At 41.3% G+C, this 24534-nt stretch overlaps 1 protein-coding gene across 1 annotated transcript in view; it reads left to right on the forward strand.

The window, feature by feature from the left end:
- The first annotated feature begins 4287 nt into the window (after window positions 1-4287).
- Window positions 4288-24534, forward strand: part of PTPN5 (protein tyrosine phosphatase, non-receptor type 5 (striatum-enriched)) — an 82398-nt gene continuing 62151 nt past the window's right edge. Inside the window, exon 1 of the mRNA XM_010190793.1 lies at window positions 4288-4448. The gene's annotated coding sequence lies outside the window, so the exon portion shown is untranslated. The remainder of the gene's footprint in view (window positions 4449-24534) is intronic.

Raw genomic sequence — 24534 nt, forward strand, 5'->3', positions numbered from 1 at the left:
GCTCGCTCCCGCCGTCTCCACGTAGCCGCCCGCGAAGCTGCGAGGAGCGCTGAAGGCTGCTGGTAGCCCGTCTCCACCGGCGCCGCTTACACCTCCGAGGCGCCCGGTCCTCGCCCTGCCCTCCGCCAGCCGCTCGCAGGGCTCGGGGCGTGGTGGCAGCGGACACAAGGTTGGATGCTCGCTATCTGAATTTTCCTTCTTTTTTCCCCGCTAAAGAACATGCCAAGATACGCGAAGCAGACGTTCATGTATGGGCTTAGTGGAGCTCGCTTGGGAAGGGCAGGGGAATTTGGGGGAGGCTGCTTTCAAACCGGTATGGTCGGTAGTTAACTACTGGCTGCAGTTAAAATTTGAGCAGCAGCAACAGCTTGGTGATGCTTTCCGGGAATATTGCTGCCTTTGAGCTGATGTGACAGGCAGCCCGTGGTACACTGCTACTTTCTACTAGATGGCAGTGCTGAGAGCAGCATCGTTGGCGTTATAGGTAATAAAGTGCTGGGGAGCTGGAGACTAACCTGCAGCTGGATTTTGGTCGAGTTTTGGGTGGAACAGAAGGGAGGCTTCACATGTGCCCTGTGAGCTTATGTGCAATTAAGAGGATTTTTTCGAACTTTACTTATGGTTATCTTGTTATGCAATTACATTTTAGTGAGACTGTGTTTCTTGCATTATATTTGGAAAGGAAAAACAAATTTAGTGGGTTAAGCCTTTGTATTACAGTGTTATTTGCAAAGTTTATGACGTTTGGATCCACCTCCAATGGCTGCCACCTGATGGGCGAAGACTTAACAGCTGAGGATCAAATTCTGTGCCTCTGTTAGAGTAATAAAATACTGATTTAAAACAAATGCGGCCACCTTGCCCTCTGTTTATTTCATGAATGTTGCATATACTGACAAAGCAGGGTTTTTGTTGGATCACAGTGTTTTGCTAGGCAGTTCGAGATAACTTCTTTGTTGTTTAAATTATACAGTTAAGGGATCAAGTTCAAATCTTTGATAGACCCAGAGCTCACACTGATTTCAGCAGAAGTTGCGTGATACGCGATAGAGTGCTTCATTTTACTGTGTAGAATATCTGAAGTAAAAAATTTTCTCTCTGCTTGCTTTCCAGTTTGTTTGGAGTAGCAGAATGTAGTGCTTTTGCCAATGTTTTCATTGATCTATTTGAAATAGGGTTGTATAGTTGATGCCAAGGATTGGTCAGGGGCTCAATATGCACTCATTGAGAGGAAATTTAGCCTGTTTACTTGAATGTGAATAGAATGGACACCAGAACTCTTATTGTACATTAGCATGTTTTCAGTAGATACTTGCAGGAAGGAAGGTAAGCACATCATGTTTCTTTGTATAATTCATTTTGTCATAATTGAATAGGCATTATTCTTTGTAGGTTTTTTGTTGTTTTGGTTGGGGTTTTTTACTTCATTCAGTGTTGTTGTGGTTTAAGGTCTAAGCTTTAAAATGTTTGTCACTCGACTGCAGAGAGTTGCCAACTAGATGTCATGTATGTAAAACTAGAACAAGAGCCTTTAAATAGCAAGACCATCAATTTAGTAACAATTTAGTGTGATAAATGGTAGAATACACAGCAAGAATGCAAATCTGAATGATTATAGCATGCAGCTTTTCTTTCTTATCAGTATTAGTATCAAAGCAGAAAAGCAAATAACGTTCAGCTTTTAAGTACCTAAACAGGTTTGAAATGGAAGAGCTGTTTTCTGCTATGCAGTTAATGCTTAAAAAAAGGGGGGGGGACGGTGGAGGGAGAAGGAAAGAAAAGTTATTTACAAGCACTTATCTTGTTTTCTGGATCTCAAAATTCCATTATGGAGCAAAATGCTTTCCAGTGTCTGCTTTCTCAGTATCTGGAAAGCCAGATGTTGCTGCAGCAGGAGCAATTACAGTGATTTGCAGCACAGGAGGGGAAAAAAAATTCTGTTCTGTCTTTCTGTCTCTGCCTAAAAAGATCAGTCATTTAACTCTGTTTTGGGCTTGTCAACAGAATCACAGAATGTTAGTGTTTGGAAGGGATCTCTGAAGATCATCTAGTCCAACCACCTTGCTACAGCAGGATCACCTAGAGATCACACAGAGAAGACTCCACAGCATCTCTGGGCAGCCTGTTTCAGTGCTCTGTTGCCCTCACAGTAAAGAAGTTTTTCCTTGTGTTTAAGTTGAACCTCCTGTGTTCAAGTTTGTGACCATTGCCCCTTGTCCTGTCACGGCACAACTGAGAAGAGTCTGCTCCCATCCTCCTGACACCCGTCCTTTAGATATTTATAAGCATTAATGAGATCCCCCTCTCAGTCTCCTCCAGGCTGAAGAGACCCAGCTCTTTCAGCCTTGCCTCATAAGGGAGGTGCTCCAGTCTCGTCGTCATCTTAGTAGCTCTGTGCTGGACTCTCTCCAGTAGTTCCTTATCCTTCTTGAACTGGAGAGCCCAGAATTGAATGCAGTATTCCAGGTATGGCCTCACCAGGGCAGAGTAGAGGTGGAGGAGAACCTCCCTTGACCTATTGGCCACACTCATCCTAATGCCCCCCCAGGATGCCACTGGCCTTCTTGGCCGTGAGGGTAGAAGAGATGAGATAGGGAATTTAAGTTTGCTCAACAAAGGGAGTGAAGTTAATGTCCAAATTGGGAAATTTCAGCTACCAGAATAAAATTCATAAATTTTGCTAACAGACTATGTTAAAGAATTCCGCTTGCTTGGCTCTACCTCACAATTGTCCACAAACAAACCCTTGCCAAAAGTCAGGGAGTTTTCCTAGGTTTTGGTGGTAGTTGCTTAACTGGATCGCTCTGTCCTGTGGGGTGTTGAGTCAAAAGGCCGAAGAGGTAGTGGAGACTAGAGCCCTGTAGGCTTTTGTAGAAGAAGCTTCCTTAATTGTAGCTTTTTAAAAGGTGCATGACAGAATTGCATCTTCACTGAAATCACTGAGAATTTTGCCATCACAGTTCTCTTGCGGTTCACTCCTTATCCTGTGTAGACCACAGCCAAGTGTGACTGATGGGACCCAAGATTCAACCTATCACAGGCATGGATTCTTTTAGTTTATTATTTAGTTTATTTTTAGTTTTCTGATAGAGAGTGTTTCTACTTTAGAGGATACGTGAGACTCCTTGCAAACAAAACATGCAAGTGAAAGTTAAGAGCTGATGAGCTGATTGTGCTAAGGCATCTTTAGCAGACTAAGGCCAGAAAAGATTCAGAGTACGTGTATGCCGTATATGTGTGTGCTACTGCATAGTGAGCGAGCCATGATAATTGGGAAAGACGAGTCTTGAATGTCTCTGAAAGGTGACAGGATTTTTTTATCTCACTGTGGAGCTCAGCACAGTAATTCTTTTTTGGCTCTTTTCAGACTCCTCCCTTAATGTTATGGAACCAACTTGACCTGTGATTTTGAGCAACATTTTAAAGAGCTAGTATGGTAATAATTTGCATGTTAGAAGTCAGATTCAATCTCCTGCACTGTAAGACTCCTGATTTGTGACCAGCTAGAATTACAGTAAGTGATTCTGTGTGTTCTTGGTTTGTGTCTTTTTTTCCTTCTTTGCCCTTCCTTGCTTCATGATCTGCTGCATGTAACCTGACCCTAACCTGTCTGGGGCAGGAGCAGCCTTTCAGAACTTGTTTCAGTGGGGCTCAGTCCCTGTTTGCAGCTCTAAGAGACTGGTATAATAGAAGGTAACAGTCTGACCCTGGTTTAAGGTCAAGCATAGCTGCCCAAAATATTTAGTATTTTTAAGAGGTGGTCCTCTACAATAAAAAAAATTTCTTGTTTTCTTTGTGATTCTGTATCATAACTGGTTTCATTCTGTATTTTACTACTGTGCTTATGGGTATAACAGCAAGATAGTGGAACCTTCTGCATTTTTATAGCAATGCTTACCTGTGGACACAGCTGTGTTTGTTAATGGAAGCTCTTGGTTTTGACACAGACTCACTCTTCAGGTATTATCTTAGAATGGTACCTATCTTCATAATCCTGTGTGTGCAAATGTGGTACTTCTGGATGTGCCAGAGGTTCAGACAGATTTTGAAAGCTTCAATGAACGTTTACTCATAGCTGCAGTGTGCAGAACCTGCTCGCTAGTTTTGCCCACTGTCACACACACAGCTAACATGTCGCTATCCAAACTGATGTCTATGTGCATAAACCACATAATTAAACTGCATAAGCTATGACACAGCTAGTCTTAATTACACTGGTTTTTTTAATAATTCAAATGTTGTAATTCAGATATCACTAGAATTGTTCTACCACTCGTTTGTCCACAGATCATGTTTCATTAAAAGTGCTGATGAGCACTCAGGACTGTGAAGACAGCAGTTTTATGCAAGATAAGAATGTTCCTTAAAGAAGCTGATGGAGGATAGAGCTTCAGAGTTCCTGGCAGACACTGACAGCGTAAGATGGCACCATAGTCTAGTCTGAAATTGTAAGTCTTAAGGAGGACTAGATGTCCTTGAGTGTACAAGAAGTTACTGCACTAAAGAAACTTAATAGTGGGCTAGAGTCTGCTTTCAGAACCTATGGAGATGTGTTTGTTTCTCTCCAGTTACACTAGTATGACTATGGAGCAACTATGTTTTCTCTGTGTGTGAGTGTGAATTGAATCCCTCCACATTAGAGGAAGTAATTTCATTTACCCTGGTGAACCTGAGATCTGCACCCATTGTTTCTGAACTACTTTGTTTCTAGAACTTCTAGGAAAACTATGAGATGTAAGCTTTACAACATGACTGAAACTACTGGTTTCAAAGGAGTCTCCGTTTTGAAAGCTGTGTGTTCCAAGGTTGTTAGTTCATTTGCAGAAGGCTGCAACCTGCAGTTGACAAAGCTAATGAAATCATGGATGTAATATGAAATATGCAGAATACTTCATGTGAATGATGTCTGTACCCTTGCAAAGCGTTTTTGGTCACTGAGACTTTTTGGAGTATAAGGCCCTGCCAGTAGGGAACAGGTTACAGGTCAGGAGACCAGGACACTAACACTGCGTATTATGCCTTGAAATACATTGCACAGTTACAACTCCAATATTAAATACATAAATAATATTATACCTGTGAGACATAAGATTTATAACTGATCTGGGGGGAAAAAAGTCAGTGTATGTTTTAGTGGACAAGTCCAATGGGCTTAGATTTTTCCATTTCAAAAAGTGGAAGAATCTTATCTCCAGCTTCCTTTTCCTTTCACCTTCATTACACAATCCTTGTAAGAAACAGTAAATGCAGAAAGCAGTCTGGCAAAGTATGTCTCTATTTATAAGTAGGCAGTGATCAAATTCTGTCATTCATTCCTATGTGACCCTGAGAGATGCGTGAGATGGATGCATTTCACTGGGAAATGGAGGTCTAATTTACATGTGGAAATTTGCTAGCATTAGTGTACCAAGTTTGTTTTCAACACATGCACACCTTACAGAAACAGACTGCAAACATGGAAATGCATATGCCTAAATATTCAGGCTAAATTACTGTTCTGGTAGGTAACCCTGTGTAGACAGACTCTGAGAATTACTACTGCAGAAGTTGGTGAAATCATATCTAACCTAAAGGAGAATAAAACAACAAAAAGAGCCCAGTAACAACACAAGTCGAAGTGTAACAAAAGCAGGAAGATCTTCAAAGGACGTGTGCTTTGGTAAAGATACGTATTTTTATCTGTACACCCAATATTAGCAGTTAAGGTTAAATGCCCTCTTGGATATCCACTCACAGTGAACACAATACTTTCTATTTAGAATACTTTCTATTTACAGTTGTAGCTCTTTATTCAGGCAATGATGCATCTTGTATTATTAGTGCAGAGAAGTGACTCTGACATTTATTACCTCTTGAAATGTGTGTTTACTGAAATCAGAATTTTACCTAGCAATCGCGGTCTCCCTAGATCCTGCGAGTTCTCTGTGCCTGAAGGTGTATATCTTTTACTCAAATGCAAGGGCTACAGGTAAAGGTAAGTTGTGTTATGTGTCATTAAGAATTAGATGTTGAAAATTAGAATAGCACTAGTCTCTAAACTTAAGTCAGTAAAGTATAAAATTGTTTGAAATAGATGGTAAAGGAGCAGACATGGGACTGTTATGCGTGCAGAGCAACAAACAAGATACTTGAAGGAAATTTAATGCATGAGTTGAAAGTTAGGTTTTTCATGTCTAGCTCTGAAGTGCTTGACAGTGGAGTATTAGCGCTATAAAATCATTGCAAATGAGAGTCAAACGAAGTATTACAATGAGTTCAGTGTTGGCCTGTGAGTTAAAACATTCTAAAATTGCGATTGAACTTAAATTTAATTGAAAATCTTTTAGAAAAGAATGTTTTTATTGAGGAGTTAAGATTTTGAATGTTTTGATTACCTTCAGTTATTTAATCTACTTCCTTTAGGGCCTTTTTTTTGTTTTTACAATCTACCTATATTGTTTCTGATGTTCTTAGATGCAGAAACGTGAAACTTTCACATCCTTTAAGACTCAGTCAAAGTTTACAGGACCATTTGTATTTAGTAATACTAAGTTTGTACATAGCTTCTTCCATTGTTGAAACTACAGCTTACTACTTATTTTAATGTATAGTTTAATTCTCTGCTGATTTTGCCTCTTAGCATGGGTAGCTTAGATCAATTTACATGATTAATTCGTTTGAACAAATGTATACCTTGCTTTTGAAATGAGGTTGTGTCTCATTTTACCCTAATTCTGTACCCCAGAAAGTAGTAATCGTTTTGGTTTCTACCCTGAGACACAAGCATTTCCTTTCTCTCTGCATATAGTTGCTATTCCCCTTCAGTGGGAGAACATACCCTGTTTATAACGCTGGAGATATCACGAGCCTCTAATGGTACCCTAGAGTTTGTTCAGAAATACAAATGCTGGCATTTTGTAAAGATGCAGAGAGCCTTTTCAGATATCACTGAATAACCAAACCTACTGAAAAAAGCTCAGAATTTTGCATGGTGAGGGTGTTCGTTCTGAACTGTATCTCAGGTGCTATAAATAATAACTATTTTCATAATAGATGACTTGCAGTCTGTAAAAGCGGGTCATTCCAATTACTACCTTCTTTCTCTTCCTGCTGCTTCAATGGTAGGAGATTTTTAGCAATCAACAGCATTGCAGACTTTTTTAGGTAGAGGTGAATACTTTGCAGATGTGAAATAAGTGAAGGGCTCTATTGGAGTATAACAAGCTTTGGATCCTTTTGGAAGGCAGGATTCAAAAAGCTGAGATGGGCTAAACCAGCAGTAACTAGCTGTTTTTGCTGTGGTGGTGGTTTTTTTGGGTTTGGTTTGGTTTTGTTTTTCCCTTTTTTTTTATCAGGCAGATTCTTACCTAATTTCAGTGTTAAAGAAGCGTTGGTTTTTGTAGCCTTCCACCAGTTTGCCAGGACCATGGCTTTACTTCACGTCTAGAATGATAATTGCAAGTGAATGTTAAGGGGAAATGGAGAAGAGGATTTTAGAAGTTTCTTCTTTGGTTGAGTGAAGTACAGAGGAGCAGAACAGCCCATTGAACCCATCAGTTGAGATCAGCAAATCTTCAGAAATTGAGTTGTCACAAGTAGTCCATGGGCTGTAGGTTAACATCTGTCATGTGCAGCTGTGGTGACAACACTCAAGCTCCCGGAGCTTTTCCACACAGCCACTCTTCCACAGTTCTGTTATTGAGTAGCTACCTACTCAAAAGGCAGGCAGCTGGATCTCCTTGGATGCATTCCCTGTCTTTCTCTATAAGGAATGAAATTTTTCATCTCATAAGGATGTCATGGACTTGACAAAAATTTGGGCTATTTAAGATACAGATATGTATTCCAATAAAACAGTAAGGAAGGCAGGCTACTGCAGGCCTGCTAATGGCAGTGAGAGTCCTTATGGGCTTGACGTTTTGTTTTTCTGCACTCTTGCAGGATTTAGGTCATACTGTTTAGGTCAGGACACACAGAAGCAAGCTAGGCATCTTGATTCAGCCTCCCTAACAGAGTACTTGTTTTGCATAGATGTTATCTGAAACATTCCCTTGGGTATACCATACGACTTCTGAATTTACTGTCAGTTCACTGAATTATACTTGCCTGTTTGGGTTTTTTGGGGTTTGTTTGCTGCTTTGTTTTTAATTCAGGTGAGTAAAATGTGCTTAATACTAGCATCATCCAGAGATTCTGGGAAAGACAATTCATTTTATTCATCAGGCAGTATGGTTTTTTTCTGATGGTTCTGTGGAGTCTGTCTTACTTTTAGAAACAGAGACTTGCCGCTTCCTTCCTGTACCTTGATTTGTTCAGTATGGCTAGATTTGTTTGGTTTGTTTCCCAGAGCATTTTCCATTTGGTACTCCAGCAGCATCTGTTCCCTCATTTTCAATCTCAGTATTGGTGCATATTACCAGCCTGGGGCTTGGCTGTAGCTGTCTCCTTTAGGAGCAGAGCCTCCTTTGCCAGTACAGATCACTGCCACCATTCCATTACACTGACCAAAGCATTTGCTGCTTAAGTTTAAGAATAGCAAGCAGAGAGGTGGAATAATTTAACTAATTGGCTTTAGTCCTCTTCTAAACATGGAAATCAAAGCCTGCAAACATTCATAAGATGAGACATTGGCACAGACATGATCATTTCTGTGAGACTGCAGATGTGACTACTTTGTTATGAAACTGCTGGGAGCTTTGTGAATTATTGTAACAAATCCTGTGACTAAAAAGCATGTAATGGCTATTTTATTCTGCTGGTGATTGCTTCTGCACTTCAGAGCCCATTTAGAATGGCCACATAATTAAAATAATTAGCATTTTCTTTTAAATTAGAGGGGGACTTCTCACATACTTACATGATGCCTAACTTGCATTGAAATATATTAGGAGTTGAGTGTCCAAACGCTGTGTGTATTTTAGCCTGTTATTTATTGTCTTAAACCATGTTTTTAAACTCTTAAGTGCCCTGTTCTCTGTGGTAAATTACTGCAAGTATGTGTAACGTTTTTCATGCTATGTGTGTTTTATAACCTCTCTAGCTTCTTAACTATGTGTTTTTTCCCTGAAGTAGGCGCTGCCATTTGTTCTTAATGTTTGTCTTTTGAGCTTGAAGTGTCATGTTACAGCAGTTTATGTCCTGAGTTTTTTTTAAGAAAAAAAAAACCATCGTCCCTTTGAATTTGGTGTGTACTCTCTGGCACCCTAACTTCTCAAACTCCTGGTTGGAAACACTGTAGATCTTCATTCTGAATATAGCTTTGGCGATTTGCCACAGTTCTGCATGTTGTCAGTGGGCAGCATATCATAAGTGGACACTCGGTGCTCTAAGTTTTGTAGTGATGCTAGATAATGAGAGAACCAGCAATTAAGCAACAATATGCTTTATCTGCAGTGTTTTCTGTGCAGCTCAGAACATCAGTTTTCAGTCTGTTATCCTTGAGTGGATTAGATTACATTATATTATCTTACATTAGATTAAATTGAGAACTATTGCTTTGTGTTAGTCCTGGGCATGACTTTAATGTTGCATAAAGTTTTTTTTTAACCACCAAAATTGTGCCAGTGGTAAGGTACTGATTTTGGCATGGTGCTGGTTCCTGTGTTTGGACTGAGGAAACCATTACCTGTGTACCCAGGATTCAGGAAAAGATTCTCTTGGGGGAAAAAAAGATTTCTCTTGGAAAGCTTGCTTAAAAGTCGGATCCTGCTAACACTGTCTCTGGCTTTCTTGTATTCTGTCACAGTTTACTGGCATTATCTGGTGGCATCTGGGATTTATAAAGCTGTGCCTGTGGGCTTGCCGATTGCTCTGGGAAGAGAAGGCAGTCCAAAGCTATCTGGAATAGTGCTGCTGCCATTTGTGAATTTGCTTTATTAAGGCATCCCACTTACTCCCTTCGTTATTCCCTACTGAACAGAAGTAGAACTTGAGAGCAGATCTCTAAGCTGATTTGCTGTCCTTGAAACCAGATGTTTATTGCAGTTTGAAATACAGAGTTTCTTATTTGTGTCTACAAGGTTTTCTTCCTTCATTTTTTCAGCTGATACGAATCTCTGCTGGTTTGTACATGGCTCCCATCCTTTCGATGTGTGTGTCACCTCTCCAGCCCAAGTGTCATCACCTCTAGCTATGTATTTCTCTCTTACAAAGGTCTGAGTAACCTTCTGCCACAAAGGCTTCAAACTGAGGAAGTGCAGGCTGCCCTCTCTGCCCACTGCATCCTCTCAGATTAGCAGCTTCTGTTTGATGTTGTCAAAGTATGAAAGCAGCAAGTTTTCCCTGGAAGCTATAGAATTGACTACATTCATAATTTCTGAAGACTGAGCATGCAGCAGGTTGCCCATAAATCCAGTGAACAGTTTAGCTGGGAGAAGTCTTTGTTTAGCTTAAAATTAGTGGCAACTGGGTGCTTCAGCAGAAACAAGTAGCCAAGACAAAAAAATATGAGCAACAATGAGAAAGAAATTACAAACCTCTAGAGAGCTTATTACCCATGTCAGCCAAAGTAAATCAAAGGGATTTGATATGTGATGATCTGAAGATGAACACACTCCACATAAAGATGATATACAAGTAGCTAGAACCAGGGAGATTATAGAGAAATTACTACATGCAGCTGCTTCAAATATTTTTGTACTTTATTTTTACTAATATTTACCAGTGTTGCTTTAACCATAGTAGCTAATGTGCCTTCTAGTGTGATTTTTTGGTGGGGAAACAGTACTCCATTTTTATGGCTTTTGAATTGAGGAAATACTGTGAGGTAGGTTAGGATATGATACTGCAGTTCTATGAATTCTTTAGTCCTTCTGTTACAATGTGTTGTGTGTTTGTCCTTAAGCAAGGTATTCAGCCCTTATTCAGGGATAAGGATTTGCAGTGAGTTTTGAGAGGTAATGACAGTTTCTTTCATATTGATAACAGTGTTCTGGAGCCTTAAATACCAGTAACAACAGTGGTAACTTGTAGGTCTTATTTATATTTGGACAATAGGCTCTTGAACAGTGTTTGTGATTAACTTTGCTTTAATGATATTCAGTATGCTTGGGATTAGCCTAGAATGTTACTAGCTGATAATGGACTGGCTGTTGAGATTTCTCTGTCAGTAACAGGAGGGGAGACACACACACTCACATAAAGCCTTGTTTGTAAGGGACTTTATCATGGAGTGACATGAGCTGATGGCCACCACTAGGGATACATAAAAGCATCATTTGCTTCTGATTTTTGTTCCTCTTTTGCAACTGATTACTGTGGACATCATGCTCTCTGATTCTGAGAACACAGCAAGTATTTGGAAATACCATCTTGAAACCGATATTGGTCCTGGAAAATGCCATGTTAATCCATGCAGCCATTTCTAGGCCATTTCCCGAAATACTGAATATCAAGCATTGCATCTACTTGCTTGTGATTGCCAGCTTTCTTCTTCAGTTGCTGCATGATTTTAGGAGCTGATGCTTCATGAGCTTCAAGAGCTAGAGGTGAGCAGAAATCTGAGATCTTGCTAGCAAGTCAGGCTAGATAAAGCCTTGTTTGCTAGTCAGTGATTTACATTAGGTAAATTTATTTTTATTTCTTAGATTTACATAGGTCCTCTGTCCTAGAGAGCATTTTATTCCTGTTCAAGAACTGGTCTCAGACCTTAGATAAGTGTAAATTTTAAAGCTGTTCTGCTGTGCTCTTTTATTGCCTCACTTTGGGAGCTGTTAATTGATAACTTTGAATGTTTAACCCATTTTGAGGATTTCTAAGTCTTTTTCTGGCAGACTATTTCTCAATGACACTGGTTAATATGGAGGGTGTTTTTCGGGAAGCAAAGGAACTGGAAGGCAAAATAAGTTGTTTCTTTTTTGGATTTTGTTTGTTTGTTTGTTTGCAGTGATGTAATTAAAAGTAAGGGCTGGAAAGGGTGAGAAAGTGATTGTTCCTGTCCCCCTCTGCACCTGCCAGGCATTCACATATGAGGAATATGATGCAGAAGCAGAGCCCCATCTGCTGATATTTCCATTTGCATGAGATAATTCCTTAAAGAAGTGGCCTTACATCAATAACTTTGCTGACCTGTGTTTCTGTGTATATGCTGTATCGTGTCTGTGGGTGTGTTAGCTGCTGCACAGAAAATGAAAAGCAAGAAATCAAGTCAGTGCTAGAGCTGGAGAAACTAAGCACTCCCTTTAATTGTATGCAGATCATTATTTCTAAACAAGGTTTAGCATCTTCACAAGACTTGGACCAAGATAACTTCAGAAGTCACCCCAGAATGAAGGTTAATTCCTCTTTGTGTTGGACTTGATGGCAGAAATCCCCTAGATGGTGGAGGGAACAATATCAGACTACGTGGTGATGTCTTGCAGGTTGTGGAACTTCAAGTCTATACTAGCATAGGCATTTTTTCTGTCTGAAAGGATCCTAACACTTTGCTAGGTGGCAAAAGCTGCTATTCTGTTTTGACTTGAAGTAGTGTCTAGGGAGAGGAAAACAGTACTGGCAGCAGCTTCCTTTGCTTTGAGTATCGTGTCTGTATACTCCCTAGAGAAGTCATTAATTTTTAAGGCTGTAGCAGCAAGAGGCTAAATGGATGCAGTAGTGCTACACTGACGGTTTGAGGTGCTTCATTCATCCTTTTGGGATAACCAGTTCAGCTCCCGTCAGTGATGTGTGGCACCCCACAATCAATGGAACAGTTTAACCTAAGCAGGCAGCTATTTAGCAAACAGGAAGATGCCATTTGGTACAGTGGTAGAAAAAAGAAAACTATTCTCTTTCTAGACCATTGTCTGCTTTCTGAGTGAATCCTTTTTAAGATCTATTTACCATGCTAATAAACTTAGTCTGTTTGTAGAAAGGGAGGAATTATCCAAGAAGGTCAGGCTCACTGTGGTTTATGCTGGGGAGATAAGTGTGTGAAAGGTAAGGTTCTGAGTTATGGTAGGATTTATAATCAGTAATTGCTAGTCAGATGAACATCCTGATTGTTTACTTACAGGGTCTTACAGGTGAATGGATAAGCTTTTCAAACCTGAGTACATTAAGGGTGGTCATGTTTCATGTGTTTAATATATGGCCCTTTTGTAGCTTGTAGTGTCCAAATACTTAATACAATTAAGTAAAATTAAGACAATACTGTCTTCATGTGGGAAGTCTTGTATCATACAGGATGGGGAGCTCCCGAGTCCTGACCTAGGACCTGAGAAGCACCCAGCTTCCTCTCTAAGAAAAGTCATAACAGACTGCCACTGCCTTTAGAGCTACAGTGCTGGACTCTAGAAGAAACAAAGTTCTTTTCCATAGTTAATCAATGCTGAGCCAGCAGAGCCCAAGTCGGAGAGGCTGTGGCATGGCCCTGGGGCTCTCATACCATTTTGCTGTCTCTGGGACACAAAGCCACAATGCACGGGTCAGGATAAAAGGGATATCCTCCCATGCTCCACTGCCAGTTGGCTGGGGTTCACAAGTGGGACAGACCTGGCTAAAGCCAAGGCCTGAGGTACTTTGAAGGCTGTTCTGAGGCACGTGCACTTCTGTGAGGGTAACAGAAGTATTGAAGAATGTAGAATGGAGTATCACAGGACATTTAGGGGCACCAGTGCCTGGACCTCAGGACAATGAAGGATGGAAGCAGCCAGCAGATGGGCCTCTTTGATACTGAAACCACTTACTGGCTTTACTTTGACCTTACTTTTAACCTTACTTTAGTACTGAGACCACTTACTGCAGACTTGGATGGTCATGAAGTGCCTCTGTCTATGCCGTCCGTTCTCTTAACACTGCTTAATGCTGCTTCTCCTCCCCACTACTGCAGTCCATTTCCAAGAATTGGAAGTCAGAGGTATCCACCCTGCTCCAGCTGATGGTGTTGGAGCTTCAAATTTGATACTGTATATTTTCTAATCAAAGAAACAGTGCCAAGATACCGTGAAATAAACTGCATATAAACATCAAGGGGGGAGTAATGTGCATAAGGCTTTTATATATACTGTATATTTAATCACAGTAGGGATTCTGTAGTGCTTATCTTCTCGACCCTGGGCTGTAGACATCATCAGCCCAGTGACAGAAGCAGGATCAAGCTCTCTAAAACAAGAATAACAGAGCAAGCACAGATGGACTGTGTTCCAGACCCCAGAAACAGCTATGTGCTTTAACGCCCATTGATATAAATGAGTACTTAGACACTGGTAATCCCTTGTTCTTTGGGGGTATGCAAACAACCCATACTTCTCACTGAGATTAGGGTCAAGGGTGTTTACCACCTCCAGGAATCAGTCTTAAATACCTGCCAAAATGTTCTCTGCTTGGAACTTGAAATGGTTCCAAGCTTGCTTTTTTTTGGGAGGGGTATTTTCAAATTAAAACATAAAAACCAGTCTACCCTGTTACTAACACTTTCTGCTGCCTCCCTCTCAGAGTCTGTCTTCCTGGACTGGAGTCCTGTATATCGTGCTTCAGTAAGTTTCAGGATTGTTTTGCTAACGTATAATTAGGGATTTATAATGTAAATCCTGACACAACCTTAACCAGCCTATTGCAAATGTGACACTATTAATTAAGGACTCTCTAGGGTGCAGTGTAGTCCTTGGTGGATTAGCTTCCTGCAAATCTAATAGCAGTTTGCAAATTGACATCCACTTTTGGTCTTAGCCTGTCTCTTGCTACTATACTAAGCAATTTTGATTCTGGTAATGTGAGAGATTGCTTTACTTTGTTTAACTTTCATCTCTGTTTAAAAAAACCCAACTCTATTTCACCCTTCTGCTGTGCTTCAGGCAGGAGGGATGAGGCAGCTGAGGAGACCCTGGAGAAACAGTGCAAAGACTTTGTGCCCAGTTAGTCTTCTAGAAATTAAGCAGGATATTTGTACCCAGCCCTCAGTAACCTATCCCACCTGATGGTGAAGCTCAGTTGAATTCAGAAAAGGCAGAGGATAAAACTAGGTGAGGCAGTTAGGGTCTGTGTCAGTGGAATGGGGGTGGGAACATATACAATTTTTTCAAAGTTAGGCTGGTATGGGGAGCCTTACAGTTTGCTTTAAATATCCCCATGTGAATGAGTTTCATGCAAGTTCTTAATGTGAACTTAAACCGTCTAGCAAAAATGGCTTTAAGCATCTTTCCATAATGTTTCCACAAACCATTTGACAGGATCTCTGGACATATGTTGAATTCAGAATTACAGAACTTGCATTTGTATGTGGCCTGTGATCTATTTCTGCTGGCTGTTGCTTGTGACCTGCTCTCTGACTCACCCAGAAGCATACAAACGTTTCCTTACATGAATCAACTTAGAATTTCATGAGCAGTGCTGTACAACCTGTATTGGGATTCATGTGGGTGGGAAGGGATATTATATCATTTTAATCCAGCAGTTAGCTTAAGGGGTAAAGGAAGGAGGAAGTGATGGCTGTGCAGAGATGGGGATGCAAAGCTGATCAGAGCTGGTAGAAGGGCAAAGGGCTGTGTGGCAGGACAATAACTTCTTTGTCATATCGAATTTCTTTGATGCAGCTGCAGTGTGTATCATGTGGGGGAATGCTAATGGTCTGAAGGTGTTTATTCCCTCTTCACCCTCTTAGAAAGATGACCTTGAAAGACTGATGTAGATATTGGTAGGGTTGTGAGACCAGACTCAAAACTGCACTCTGTGGATCTGGTATTCCTAATACTCATTAAGAGTCCTAAGCAGAAGAATGTAGTAACTTTGATGCTTGCTGTTATGCGTCACGAAATCCAGTGAGAGGGAATTATCCCTACTGCCCAAAGACTAAGAGCTGAGGAGGATATTGTGACCACTTGTAGTGGCTGGCGCTGTAGCAGGGTTTTTGTCTGTTATGAGAAGCTTAGGTTTCATCAAGGTGGAAAATGTAATTTACTCATTTCACTGAGGTTAGATTTTTACAGGGGTGTAACTGTGTACCTTGCAAAATCTGCAGGAGAGTGAAGCTGGTTTGTGTTGAGACAGATCTCCCACATGGCTGTGAAAACAAGTGCACAAATTCAGAGTAGCTGGGTGTAAATCTGGAGTAACTATCATGCAGATTGATGTTCTCTAGAAGTTAATCTAGATTTACATCAGGGTAAATTCTGTGACCAGAATCTCTCAGGATTCATCTTTGCTAGACTTTAGTAGCTCACTAAATTAATTGCTAATTAACTTGAGATGGTTGATTATTGTGGATGCTTCCCACATATTTCTTCTGTCCTACCACCATAGAATTTAAAGACAGAGCTGCACTAGATTGGACCAGATCTTACCTATTCTGAACTTCTGCTTATCAAAAGCTGTTCCCTTCAGCTAGAACTAACACACTGAGTGCAGTCAGCAGACGTTACACCAAAGCACTGCAGTCCTCAGAACTCCAAACAGGTGCACATCTGGGACAAAACCAGCAGAGACATGGCAGCCTGTATTGCCTAAGGCACTTTTAAGGAAGGGGTTAGAAGAAGTCCTACAAGGCAGTCCCAGACTGCCCTTGAAGGCTGGTCTTGCCAGTTTCCACAGTGGAATGGGGCAGAGGGAGACTTCTCCTTGACATGAATGCAGTAGTCAATGTTAAGTAGATAACTAGATGATCTTTCGAGGTCCCTTCCAACTCCTATTGATTCTGTGAAGTAGGTTTGCCACTGAGATATTTGAGAAACAGCATGAACTACCTCCACTCAAAGCACATCTTCCCTTGTGTGTCAGAATGCAATTGAATTGGTGCTTTGCTAATTCTGTACAAAGCAGATTGTAAAATGAAGTATCTCATGGGAAAATAATAATAATTTGCAGCATCCAGGGCAATTGGAACAGGAAGTGGCCAGAGTAATTCCTTCAATGTCTGACAGCATTGAGACACTTGGAAATTCTGCCTCCCTCCCTTCCTCTTCAGATATCATCCTCAACATTAAACTGAAAAGGCACACCTTTCTTGTATGTGTTTTCTGTGATTTAAATGAAATTTGGATGCCAGAATGTTGTGGTTTAGGCCCAGCCAGCAACTAAGCACCACGTGGCCACTCACTCGCTCTTCCCCTGGGTGGGATGGGGAGGAGAAAATATAAACAAAAGGCTCATGAGTCAAGACAGGCAGAGAGAGATCACTCACCACAAAAAACAGACTCAACTTGGGGAAAATAATAAATTTAATTCGTTACCAATCAAATCAGAGTAGGATAATGAAAAATAAAACCAGGTCTTAAAAACACCTTCCCCCCATCCTTCCCTTCTTCCCAGGCTAAACTATACTCCCGATTTCTCTACCTCTTCCCTGCCAGTGATGCAGGGGAATGGGGGTTGCAGTCAGTTCATCACACGTCGTTTCTGCCACTGCTTCCTCCTCAGCAGGAGGACTTCTCACACTCTTCCCCTGCTCTAGTGTGGTGTCCCTCCTACAGGAGACAGTCCTCCATGAACTTCTCAGATGTCAGTCCTTCCCAGAAGCTGCAGTTCTTCACAAACTGCTCCAGTGTGGGCCCTTTCCACAGGGTGCAGTACTAAAGGAACAGACTGCTCCAACGTGGGCTTCCCACAGAGTCATGGCCTTCTTTGGGTGCAGCCCCCTGCTGTGGTGTGGGGTCCTCCCTCTGCTCCAACATGAACCTCCATGGGCTGCAGGGGAAATCTCTGCTCTGGCGCACCTCCTCCCCCTCCTTTCTTCAGTGACCTTGGTTGTCTGTGTTTCTCTCACATCCCATCCTCTCTCTACTGCAGGGTCCTTCTGCTGGTCCTGAAGAACTCCTGGCTCTTGGGAGTAGGGGGGGCTGGGCCAGCTGCCCCCTGCCTCATCTTGGTGCTCCATGCACCGCATCCCTCTTAAATCTCTTATCATAGAGGTACTCACACTATTGCTGATGGCTCAGCCTTGGTCAGAGGCAGGTCTGACTTGGAGCTGGGGCTCCAAGTAGCTCCTCCCCTGCTACCAAAACCCTGCCACACAAACTCAATACACACAAGGATGGAATCCATGTAATCTTGGTGTAGTTTGGGCAAGGAGGTCTTATGACAGCCTTCCTCAAAAACTAAATTCAGGTTCTGTTCCAGCTTCCTCCAGAATGGAGGCAGAGAAGAACAGTTAAAGCAAGCCAACTGAGAACTTCTGATGTCCTTGGAGATAGTAAAAGGATCTGTGTTGGGGTTGAAAGCAAAACTAAATTAGGCTTCTATTCAAGAAGAGATCCTTATTCTTAAAATAGACATTTTGTTAGGGCCCACCAAAAAATGTGTCTAAGCAGCATGAATCTAAAATGTCATCCTTATCTTTACAGACATGCTTTACAACCTTCCGGTCCTTGGGATTCAGTTTGAATTTTGAAGGCCTGGTCACACTGACTGATGAACATGCAGTGAAGGTGTAAAAATACAATAAAATGGTGATCATCTTTCTTGCCTGCATAAGAAAGTAAAGGCATTGTGCCAAGCAAATATGCGCATTAGATGACTAACAGAGCTCCCACACTGTCAGTGTAGGCAGGGAATATGCAATGCAGCCACATATGTGTCTCAGAACCATACTGAGTGCTTTTTATTCTTAATGTTTGGTTTTGTTTTTAAATAGGAGTTCAGATCCTTGAGCAGGATGTTTATCTCTATGCACAGAAAACAATATTGGTCATAGTTTTTAATATATTATCAAGTTTTTTAAACTACCAGCTGATATATCTATTTCAAGTAATCGCTAGAAATGTTCTCTAGGATAACTGTGCATATCATGTCTAATTATCTAAGTTTATCTTTTTATAATGGCTGGGAAAACCCTTTTGTTTTTTTTTCAGTGGGAATGTTGTTCCAGTATTGTATTTAACTGTCCCAATTGAGGTTTGATCTCTCTCTTTGATAAAATCGGTGTGAGGTTTTGACAAAAATTAGTATCCAACAAAAATTAGTACCCTGTAACAAAGGAGTTGAATTCCGTTTGGTACTTGCTTAGTCATGGTTTGAAAATATCTGTGCCAATACTAGTGAGCTAAACACCCAGGGAAGTTTTGAAGATCCCTCTAAGCAGAGTACAGTTCAACTTTGCATTTAATCTAGCACTGAGCTTCCACTGAAGATGGTCCCCTTTTCACTCCTCCAATGATGACTAATCCACCCTCCAAATTAATTAGTTTTCCATCAATTCTGCAAGCTGAAGCAGCAGCCTTGTCACTGCATGGAGAGATAAGATAGATGGATATGATGCAATAGAGGAGAGTGAGCAGGATGAAACAAACCTCCCTCTGCAGCAGCATTAGGTTACATCATCTTAAATGCAACATGAAGCTAACCTTAATGTTGGTTGTTTGGACAGTAGCCTCATTTAAATTTCTCAAGAAATATTAAGGAGCCACTGAGCTAAGAACTCTGCAAACACGGAATGGGAGACAATCTCTTGAGCTGAATGTTAAATAATGGAGACACTGGAAACCAAAGGCAGAATCCCAAACCACCAAGTTACAGTTCTGTGGCCTGACAACCAGATGATCAAGTATTCAATGGAAAGGCATTGGTGTTCCTAGAGCTAATTTTTTTTTAAGTTTATCACACTTTTCAATGGCTTCCATTGTAAGCATCCAGTATTTCAGAAAGGAGACTTCCAGAATACAGGTAGGAAAAGGCAGAAGTCTTCAGACTCTTTCCAGGACTCTCTTTTCTTGACAGTGGCAGAATCTATCAATATCCTTTTAGCACTGAATGACTGTCTGATGAAAAACTAATTTCTAGGAGTTCAAGAAGCAACGAAGCTCTGTCTCCCTTACAGAACTACTTAATAGCCTGTGTAATATGGGTTGGTCTCTATTTCCTCTATTTTAAACACTTGTTTCTTCTTTCTTAATCTCTGTGAAAGTTGGCACCTAGATCCCTCATCCGAGTTACTGTGTCTCTACTAGCAAAAATTGCTGTTATGTGGGCTAGCAGTTACAGTGGGTTGTGTGGAATGACTGGGGTGAGAGTCCACAGATAGTCTTCACTATGTAAACTGTGCTTTCCACTCAGCTGGTTAATTAAACTTGGTTTTCAGATCCCAAGACAGAAACCACTTATGTACACACTTTGTTTTAATAACACGTTTCTGTTCCTCTATCCAAGGAGATTTGACCCCATCTTAGGTTTGTCCATTCTTAAGATGGAGAAAAAGGAACATAAGATCAAAAGGAGAGTGTGTGGCTCTGTGTAGTACTTTTTCAGACAAATACTCTTGTCTGATCTGGGGTTTTACATAGAGTGAGGGGAAAACCTTGCAACATAACCTCTTTACAGATTGCCTGAGTGATGTGTTCCTTGGAGCAGATTCTATGTCCTTCTCCAAACAGGGAAGTAGTGAACAGTAGCAATAAACCAGTTTATTGTTTTGTGTTCCACCCTCTGGATTTGTTACTGCTCTGTGATGATGGTTCTGCACATTAACCTACTTTGCTCCTATGTCAGTGCCAGAGTATATATCCAGATAATTGTCTGCGCAATTTTATTTGTGTCTAGGCGGACTATGCCATTGTTTTCAGCAAAAATTAACCTGGTAGCTTAAAACATGGGATTTTCCTCATACAGAGCACAAGATAAAGTCGCTCTTGCTTCTGTGAAGTAGTCTGAATGTGCTGCTGAGTACTTGCTATCAGAAGTTTTGCAACTGCTTATCAGTCCTCTGTGACACATCTTCTAGAGGCTTCACACAGAGCAAAATGAAGTGCTGAAAACTCAGAGCCTGATTTTGCTGGCACTTGTGCACATGAGTAGGTGCTCCTGTGACTAGGTTTAGCTGCTCGTGTCAGTATAACGAAGGACACACAACAGTTTTAAAAGCAAGGTTATGCAGTTGTATTCCCTTTATGAAAGTAGCGTTCTGTAAAACTACTCCGCCTTCAAGGTTTTCTGCATAGTCATAGGCGGATGGCAGCATATTTCTTCTATATCAGTGTAAAGTAGATATAAAATACTACCAAGTTAGAATATTGTTTTCACGTTAGTTTTGCATTGATAATAACTGCAAGATGTAAGGTAATTGTTGTGTGCATTTTCAGAGACAGGAGTGATTCCTAGATGCCCTTGCTTTAGAGGTATTTTCTTCTGATTGGTCACATGTTGATGGAGAGACAGAAAGATGGGGCATGTTAGGCAATAGATGCGCTTATTTCCTTCAGCAGTTTAAAACTGTACTTGTCCCTAAGTTCCATGCTGGGGGAAAAGGAAGCAAAAGAAGAATGCTTGACTTTAGAGGCAGTGTAGAGAAAGAGATTGAGTGTGGAGTCTGGCAAGGCAGCTGGAGTGAAGGCAGACTACAATAATTGCATATAGCTTAAGAAAAGGTAACTTTCTGGAAGCTACAAGGACCTAGAGACACAGGCTTCAGCATTAGTTCTTAATTCATTTGGCGTCTCTGGAAATGTCGTAATACCAAGTTCTTGCACAGCAGTATGTATAAGGAAAACACTTTTATACCAGCATCTGAATATTGTGGTGGACTGCAGACACTGAGGACAGTCAAAGCATTTGGAGCTGCTGTCTTTGCAAACAGCTCTATGTTAAAAACATAGAATAAAAACAAAACATAAAAAAGATGTGTGATCAAGTTACCTTGTGTTAGCTGAACCACAGTAACTACATGTACATGTTCTTAGTCTGCTTTTGTAAAAGCACTAAGCAATTCTTGCTTCAATTTTATCAACCTTTTCTTCTGTTTGCATTTGACTGAAAGCATGCAGAGTCAATTCCAGTTACACCTAACTGAAGTAATAACTTTATATACTAGGGCAACCTGTTCAGATATCAGTGTCCTTTGTGTCAAGACAGCATTACAAAAGGAGAGCTCTCTATAGAGAGGAGTGACATCTTTTATTAAACTGCTTGATGTAGTTTGGGCATATAGTTTGGCCTTCAGTAGTGAGTCAAGAGGCACAAATTCCCTTTTTTTTCAACGGCAATCACTTCTGAAATCCAGTTACTTCTTGATTCTGCACCTCACGGACATGCTTCTGGAGTGGAGCGAGTGCATTGCAAAGCCTGTTTCTTGGGAACCATTGCACAGAGCTGGTGATTATGTAGTTGCCAGAAGTTTCAGAGGAGCAGTGGGGGTGCTGATGGTGGATTTATAACCATCCACACCATCTTCTTACGGTGCTTGTTAGTTGTTTGGAATGGCACCTGCTCTGTGAAAGAAGGTTGACTCCCCTTGGAACTTGTCTACCAGACATCTTTTCTGTATTTGAGCTTTGACTTAAGCAAACACAACAGAAGAAACCATCTAGCTGAAAAGGATTGGTTGTAATCTTTTCCTGCGAGGGAGGGAGAGGTGTTTCTAAGTGGCTATAAAAGTATAAATACCATCTGTATACTCTATGCCTGATTTTTATGGTTTTAAGAATAATTTCTAGTTTATGTTTTGACACACATTGTGTACACAGACAGTATTTCTTATTCTTGGACCTACATAGTTCCTCCATACTATGTTTGTGTTACAAGTGAAAGACACAGCATGTATCTGGGCCTTTACAGCAAGTTTACTCCCTTGACTTAGTAGTCCCTTGTACTGTGTAGCAGAGGATTGCTTAATGCTAAGATGTGCTATGTTGGTTGAGGTGATTTTGAGGAGTGCCTCACATGACTGCTGACTTGCTTTTGTACTTGGATGCCGTCTTCTTGCATCCTGGTGTCATCTAAGAATGCGACTTGGTTTTAAATATGTTTTTCTTTAACATGCCAATGTCAGAAGTGAAGTCTGGGTATCTAGGTGGTTGTTGATTTATTAGCCTGTTCAAAAGTATAAATATCAGTTTCTAGTGAAATGAACTCTAATTTCAACAGGACCCCTATAGGAGAGGCTACTTTCAGAATTTAGCTCTCTATACTCTTGTTCTTCAGGAGACTTCTTGCTTGGGTTTGGGACGCAAAGTGTGTTGGCATCAATAGAAGGAGTTGTACTGGGTTTTGTGGGCATTGGGTGAGACTGTGGAGGAACTGGCCTGATGTTCCCAGTGTGAGGTGTTTTAGAAGTAGATGACAAACCATAAAAGACTTGGAGGGAGAGCACTGTATCATCTGAAAAATAATATATCTCTGGCCCCTCCCTTAGCAGAATTCTCAAAGAAGGAAAAGGTCCTGGCAGTTTGGTAGAGGTGCATTTCTTTCTACATGCCTGCGCAACCGACTTCACCCATCTTTTTGGTATGCTTTGAGTGGCTTTTATGACACAGTCTCTGAGGCTATGATGGGCTGTCTGTTCCCAAATTATGTATTCAGTTAGCCCCACTGTATGGTAGGTATGACACATTCAACAGTCCTTCACAGATAAGTAGTAACTGTCTCTGTCTTGTACTTGCAGACCTTTAAGCTGTCTGAGATTTTGTTTAAATTGGCCCTTATGATTTCAGCTAAAGACTTTTCCCATATGGAGGAGATGGCTGCTAAGGTAGCTTAGCTTGTGGGTTACTCCTGTTTCCTTAAATACTAAAAGACTGTTTGGTACGTACCCTTTGGATACCTGGAAGGCTTCAGGTAGATCCCAGTTCCTGTATGCAGGTAATAAGCAAAAGCAAGTGGATCAATAACAACACAGGAATATGTTTCAACTCCTCTCCATGCTTCCCCCTACCTCACGGATCAGTGGCTTGACACTTCATTTATGGATGAACATCACATTGTGGTCTTTTAGAATTTCTTTTCAAGAAAATTTATGTGTAAGTGCTGAATGATTATGGGACATCTTCTAGTGTTAAAGCTTAGATTTTTCACTTATTTTTTAAGATTCTAGTGCATAAAGGATGTAAATTATAATCCTAGAGGACCATCAGTCCTGGAGCAGACATTGGAACTGAGCTACTATGTGACTGAAAGGTCTGAGTGTATGTCAGATGGTAAGTAGGGCAAGGGAGATCAGATACATCATGCTGTCACTTCAGTATAGGTGAAAAATCACAGAATGGTAGGGGTTGGAAGGGACCTCTGAAGATCATCTAGTGCAACCCCCCTGCTAGAGCAGGATCACCTAGAGAAGATCACACAGGAACATGTCCAGGCAAGTTTTGAATGCCTCCAAAGGAGATTCCACAATCTCTCTGGGCAGCCTGTTCCAGTGCCCTGTTACCGTCACAGTAAAGAAGTTTTTCCTTATGTTTAAGTTGAACCTCCCATGGTGCAGTTTGTTACTGTGACCCCTTGTTCTGTCGCTGGGCACAACTGAGAAGAGTCTGGTCCCATCCTCCTGACACCCACCCTTTAGATATTTATAAGCATTGAGATCCCCCCTCAGTCTCTTCTTCTCCAGGCTGAACAGACCCAGCTCTCTCAGCCACTCCTCAAAAGGAAGATGCTCCACTCCCTTAATCATCTTTGTGGCTCTGCGCTGGACTCTCTCCAGCAGTTCCCTGTCCTTCTTGAACTGGGGAGCTCAGAATTGGACACAGTATTCCAGATGTGGCCTCAGCAGGGCAGAGTAGAGGGGGAGGAGAACCTCTCTCAACCGGCCACACTTCTTAATGCCCTCAGGATGCCACTGGCCTTCTTGGCCATGAGAGCACACTGCTGGCTCATGGTCATCCTGCTGTCCACCAGGACTCCCAGGTCCCTTTCCCCTGAGCTGCTCTCCAGCAAGTCATCCCC

This window comes from Mesitornis unicolor, unplaced genomic scaffold (assembly GCF_000695765.1).
Source record: "Mesitornis unicolor isolate BGI_N332 unplaced genomic scaffold, ASM69576v1 scaffold1178, whole genome shotgun sequence".
Taxonomy (NCBI): domain Eukaryota; kingdom Metazoa; phylum Chordata; class Aves; order Mesitornithiformes; family Mesitornithidae; genus Mesitornis; species Mesitornis unicolor.